The sequence below is a fragment of the Strigops habroptila genome, chromosome 9 (genome assembly GCF_004027225.2).
Source record: "Strigops habroptila isolate Jane chromosome 9, bStrHab1.2.pri, whole genome shotgun sequence".
Taxonomy (NCBI): Eukaryota; Metazoa; Chordata; class Aves; order Psittaciformes; family Psittacidae; genus Strigops; species Strigops habroptila.
The window spans coordinates 19190291-19196884 of NC_044285.2; positions in this window are offsets into that span (position 1 = coordinate 19190291).

Below are 6594 nucleotides of genomic sequence, written 5' to 3' on the forward strand. Positions count from 1 at the left end.
CTCAGTCTAATCACGGCAGCATTGGGTGGTGGTCGGATCAATATTTGGAATGGAAGATCTTGTACAAAAGGACAAATTGCATTGTGTACACAGTACGGTTGCTTGTTTTGTACTAGAACAGGATGGCTCTCGGGGAGGGGACTTTGACATGAGAGAACACTCACACTCAATGCAGCTAGCGTGTGGGGCAGTTGAGTACATTCCCTTCCACTTCTCAAGGGCACAAATGCTCAACAGCTGCATCCAGAGAAGGATTGTTCTGAAATTATAAGCCAAAAGCAGTCCATGGAGGAGCTTCTTGGGAAACTGGTGAACTTTAACCTTCCCAGGATAAGAATGTTAACATCGGTATGAATGGGAAAGCTTTCAATGCACTGATAGACGTGAGAAATGCTTTGTCCTTAGAGAAGGGCTGCACAGCCCTTCTTGTTTCTGAACCCCTTGTGGGGAAGGGAGACATGAGCGACAGTGACTTTGTTCTGCTAAGTGGCAGCTGAAGGTTTTACTACGGTCACTGCTCAGTTCAGCAGCCACGGAGGGATTCAAAACTAAAGAGAAGCCCTTATTCTAGGGATAGAAGGGATCTGGGGAAATATATCCTCCCTGCTCTGCAGTGTCCTTTGCCACCTTTTTAACCACAGCTTTTATCAGCGTAGGCCCTAAAGTTAACTTATGTTTGCAGAGTCTGCACCATTTCTCCATGCTGACATCTTTGTTTCCCACCCATGTATAGTAACACTGCTAGGCTAAAATGTGGTTTTCTGCTTTTAAATGGACATTGCATTCATAGCACAAGAGCATTTTGCAGACTATTAGCAACAGGCATGCTTACAAGCACAGGGCATTCTCCAAGTCTTGGAAATGCCAAGAGTGTCTGGCTCTTCTACACTATGTACAAGGAAATAAAGTCTTGCCTGTTGCCTCTGAGGTGTTTGGTAGAGGCCCGGCACAGAACTACACACTGCAGTCTTTGCCAAAGAGGACCTTCCCTCCTCTTAGTTGAGAATGTATGAACACCACCTCTGTTGGCTTCATTTGCTGGCAGCCTCATTCAGTGCCAAGCATGACTTCATTTCATATCTCACTGCTTCCTCTGTCCAGGTGGGAGAAAAATTTCACAACTCTGTTCATAAGCAGTTTTCTAGACAGATTCCTACTTTGGCCTGCAAAACAGACTGCTTTTGCATGCAAAGCATTCTAGGTGCTCCCAAGCCCCCCAGTGCTTGTTCAAGCATTTTATTTAACCATGAAGAAAATGAACTCCAGTTCTTCAGTCACAGCCTGATGCTAGCGAAGGTCTGCCACCACTGTTATGCTGGAAAAAGCTAAAGTTATTTGAAAGGGGGCAGGAGCCATTTGGTGAAAGGAGCTGCTGCCTGAAGCACCACACATCCAAGATGAAAGCAAAGCTGTCTGCCCTCTGAAGTGTCAGCAGGATCAGCTCCACAGTCCCACACTGCTGTGGCTCACCAGTTACCAGTAGTAACCCATGTTTACAGGCTTCCCTCTGGCAAAGAGGTCAGATGTTTTAACTCTGAAGTTCTGAGGTGAAGCATGCTCATTCAGGGGCGAGAGAAGCAGGTGAGAGCAAAAAGTATTGCATAGCACCAAGAAGTGATAACTAAATGAGTCTCAGTTAGGTCTCCAGCCTTGAGCTCTGATAATCTCTCATTTGTGTAGTTAAAGTTCATGTCCAAGTTTGGTCTACAAAATCTGTCCATGCTTTCAGGTTATGGGTAAACTGTATTCGATGTTCATCTGCAGTGTAAATACACCACACAAAATACAGCTGAACAACAACCCTGGAGTCTTGGAGGTGGAGGGAAGCAACAGCTGCTGCCAGGCATAGATCCAGCAAGACTATTGCAGCCACAGCAAGGACTAAGTCAAAGGTGTGTGTCTGGGCTAAATATGTATCATGAAAACAAAACCTGTATCATGAAGGCAACTGCCATTGAGAGGTGGGCAAAATCTACATCTGATGCTTACCTCTACCCCAGCCAGCCCTTAGACCTGCCTGGGGTGTAACACATGGCTGAGGAGCAGCTGTACAGATGTGCTTTCTTAGCACTTCCTCCTCCATCTATTAACAAGTAGCCTGTGATTCAGTATGAGTTTTGAGCACTAATCCTTGTGATATGCTATAGAGAAGGAAACGTGACTTGTTGCAGGGCTACCTTGGTACTTTTTTTTTTATAGGCAGAACTGACACAGATCCTATCAAGACTTCCAACAAAGCAGCAGCAGCAACAATCCTGGTAACTGCTACTTATTTTGCTCTCTAATCCGTCCCACTACTGAATACTATCACCAAACCTAAGACGGACAAACAGCAAATCCAAGAAAGACAGCCCTACAACAGAAGTGAAACATCATTTCTAGTGTGCTTCAGCACTATGAGAATGATATGCAAGACAGGATAAGAGCGCCAGCAGCTTATCACCAAAACAGCCATGCATGGCCTAGAGCAACCACAAATATTGCTGCAACTTTATAGGTCACTGCAGCCAGTTTAGCAGTTTGGCAGACAGTGGAAGCTTTGTGCTAGCACCAGTTTAGATGTAGTGTAGATGTCAGTTCATTCTCTTCCCTTTTAGCAACAAGCCAAGCATACATCATGTTTAAGAGATGCTGACCCCCTAAGACCATTCCTTCTACTCAATTCAGCTCCAGAGGAAACATATCAGCTATGAGAAGGTGCAGGTATCAGCAAGCAAAAGATTAGCAAAATGAGCTTTGAAAAAGGATGTGGAATTAGGTTTCTTGTCTGTAGAATGGGCAGCTGCTCCAATCAGTGAAGGTGACACCAAAAAGCGAAAAATTGACAACGTAGCGGCTCAGGTGGCAGTCTGCTAAACACTGCATTCATCCAAGTGTGTGCTTATGCTACAGGATACAGTGCACAAGAAAACCTAGGATCCACTGCACTTAGACTTCTATTGCATTTCAGTGGGATTTATCTCAAGCCTAAGATTAAGTCAGTTACAAGATCCACTAACACCTTATTGTGAAGGCTATCACCACCACTATTATGACAAGTGCTTATCTCAAATCTTGTCTCTTCCAACTACTGAAAAATCTCATGAGCTGTCCTCTTCTTGCTATCAAGACAGATTTTTTTAAACTAACTTCATTACATTGAGCTTGTAGGACCATTTTCCCTGTGTTTAGCATGACAAACACACACCTGATCATACCTTCCCAGACTGCAGTCTGAGTGAGATTCCTGAATTCTCATGAGCCTCCTATTAGGTTGCTGAAAGTCAGTAAAGCACCAGACTTGCACTGCAATGCATTTTAAAGTCATTTTAATAGTAGCAAGAAGAAACAAAGCTCAATTAAAAAACACCCTTAAGGCAATTCTAATCCCATGTGTTAAAAAGCTCTGGATCACGCCAGGCCTACTGCTGCAGGCAAGCTACATGCTTGTGTGCTCCACGTAGCATACGCAATGTTCAATCACTCTTTGAGTAATTTCCTGCACAGTCTGTACTGAGACCTGCTTTACCTCTTCAGCAGAAGGCAGCAGACCCAGGTGGTTTGGATGAGCAGCCACTTCAGCTGTGCAGCTAGGGCAGAGCACACGTACTGCTAGCTGTTTGAAGTTGGAAATCAAAGTACTGTCAAGCAACACAGAACGGATCCAGCCACCCCCTTAAATAAAAACACAAACCTTTCTCCCTCCTGGTGTTACTGGTACTAACTTCAGTGACTGAAGTAACAGTGAAAATAGTAACTGCTGAGAAGTGGCGGCTAGACTTCATAGATAGCATTATCAGCACTCAACAGCATAGTGAAACATGAAGATGTAATCAATACACTACAGCATAATCAGTCCTACAGAGCTCCTATCAAGCCTATCAACAGATTATTTATTGGTTCTGCATTTCTTATGCTGTAAGTTCCTACTGTAATAGAGCTGAATTTTGGTAGACTTTGCATGACAGAACACAAGCTGCATCAGATTAAGTAGGGGAATAAGAACATCCTACATATTGCATGCTGAAAAAAGTTAAATACACAAAAGAAACCTCTTGGGTGCAATCAGTTACATCTGAAAATGAAAAATGTGACATTTTGTTTCCAAGGATTGCCTTATGCCCAGCTACAAGGCAGACAGGAGGAAATCCAACAGGAACTAAAAATAACAGACAGAGGAGACAAGGGAAAAAAAAGAGCTAGAATGAAAGTAAGTCATTCCCTGTCCCCTAAAAAGCACTGGGAGATAGGAACATACAGAAAGGCCAAACTACAGTGACACAAACATTCCTGTCTAATGCAATCAAAAGCTTATTCATTCTTTCAGTAAGAAAAAGCATTTCCTGACGTATCAACTTTATTTCACTTGCTGCAATGGAAATCCACCATTTTTTTCAGTCACAGAATGTATGTTCTTCAAATACGTGGAAGATTTCCACAAAGAGGAAGGGAAGAAACTTAATAATCCCTGTGCTAGAATGCTGACCCTCTAAACAGTTAATACATGTGGATTCTGTGACAGAAGAAAAAGGCAGTTAAAGATGCTAAAGCTGGAGAATATTAAGAATTCATGTTGAAAGTGTTAATAAGAATCATGTTCAAAGCTAAGTTTCAAGTGCATGAACTAGCTAGGAAACACAGGAAGAGGGGCAGTGAGAAAGGCAAAGGATCATAGTGCAGACCAGATATGGAGCAAGTCAAATTAACACACAGCTTGGATAGAGCCTACACTGCAAACTCCAGCACCACTAAGCAAACCAAGCTAGCTGGTACTGGAAGCAATGAGCCTGTGGTACTCCCAGCTTTAATCTAGCACAGGCTAATTTATCCTTCTTTTTCTCAGCAGTATTAAGTAGCTCCTAGTAACCTGCATGCTGCCACGGCTCAATTACCTTTGCTGCTTGAGCTGATCTCAAACTAGCTAGTGGAGGTAACTCTATACGACAGTGCAGATTAAACTCGTATGCTGAATAGGGTTCAACAGTAACAGCCAGAAAACAGCTAGCAACTGCAACTGTACTAGAGGAAAGGAAAACTCCATCTTGCTCGCACCCAAGTTCTTAGCTTTTTCTTCTTTTTTTGTGTTGTCAATGAAGCCCATACTGGAAAACATTGCTTTGAATGTTCACAGGAACCTGGTTTTCATTGTGGTATAACTTCTCTAAGAGGAAGGAAACCCAACGTAAAACAGAAAACCTGATTATCAGAGTATTACCTGACAGACAGGCCCACACTGTTCAGACTTTTTCACTGTTCTTTAATACTAACATGATTGCTTGCTCAACAGCGAAAACCCCTCTAGACTTGAAACCCCAAATCTCACAGTGAGGCAGACCTTCTGACTCAGGTGAAGGAAAAGCTGGGGCACAAACCTTGCTCAGACTGTTCAGCAAGGAGTGAAGCAGAAGGGCATATGGCTTCACCAGCTCAAAAAAGAGAAGCCGTTTGTAAGAGCACTCACTTTCACCCACAGGACAGAAATCTAGTCTTCTGCTCTCATTTGATTTAGCACATGAATAGTTTGCTAAGAGCAGAGTTTATTAACAGCAGTGGGCAGCCTGGATCCAGAATACATGGGAATTCAGCCAGAAAACGAGTCAAGAAGCTCTTCTCAGACACAGAACAGGTTTTTTGGAAATGCATAAACTTTAGTTCTAGGAGAAATGAGGATCTTTAGCTAAAACCAAGAAATAGTCCTCACATGGGCAGCAAGAAACTCAGCATAAGACGACTCATCTTAATACTAGTATTTTAATATACTTAAAATGGAGTAAGTTCTGCATATTCATCCAAATACAGTGCTGTTCTATTACAGGCAAAGTTAAAAGCCAAATAAGCCACAACGTTCCCTTGAAGCAGGTATACTGAACAGCACTGCCTTGAATGGGTGCAACACACTACACCCACATCTTTACAATCTATAATGCACGGTAACAGCACCCCCCTGACAAACAGAACAACCTGGTTTGCTTTCATTGTTTAAAGCTTTCAACAGGACACAGATACGTGAACTACAGATAGATAAGCCTCACATTTGTCATTTGCCTTTAATTAAACTGTCTCCTTTTCCACAGGACTCAAGATTAAGGAATTCTTCTCCAGAGTTACACACATTTGTACAAACATTGGTGTTATCAGTGTTGTTCCCAGGCTGAAAGTCAAAACCACAGCACTGCACCAGCTACTAAGAAGGAGAAAAATGACTGCTACAGCTGAACCCAGGACAACGTTAGAACCAAAGACTGAATTTCAGAAGCCTGCCAGATCAGTTTGCAGTTCTGGAATTCTAAGCAAGATGGACTTATAGCCTGTCCAAGGCTTTTAGTACTAGGGTAATATTCAGTATTGACCAAGCTCAAGTATACAGAACCAAGTAACAAATATTTAAAGCTGGCTGGCTTCTACACACCTTCAAAATTCAGTTAGTCTACATAACTGGAAGTAGACAGAAGGTGCAGTGGCAGCATTACCTCAATCCCTACACGAGAACTTCAGCATGCCTCCTTATTTGAGTATGAATCCCACTGTCTGAAGTAATTAGCACACAACAGCCCAAACACATTTACAGTACAGCATCACTCGAATCCTGTGTCAGTTCTGGGCCCCTCACTACAA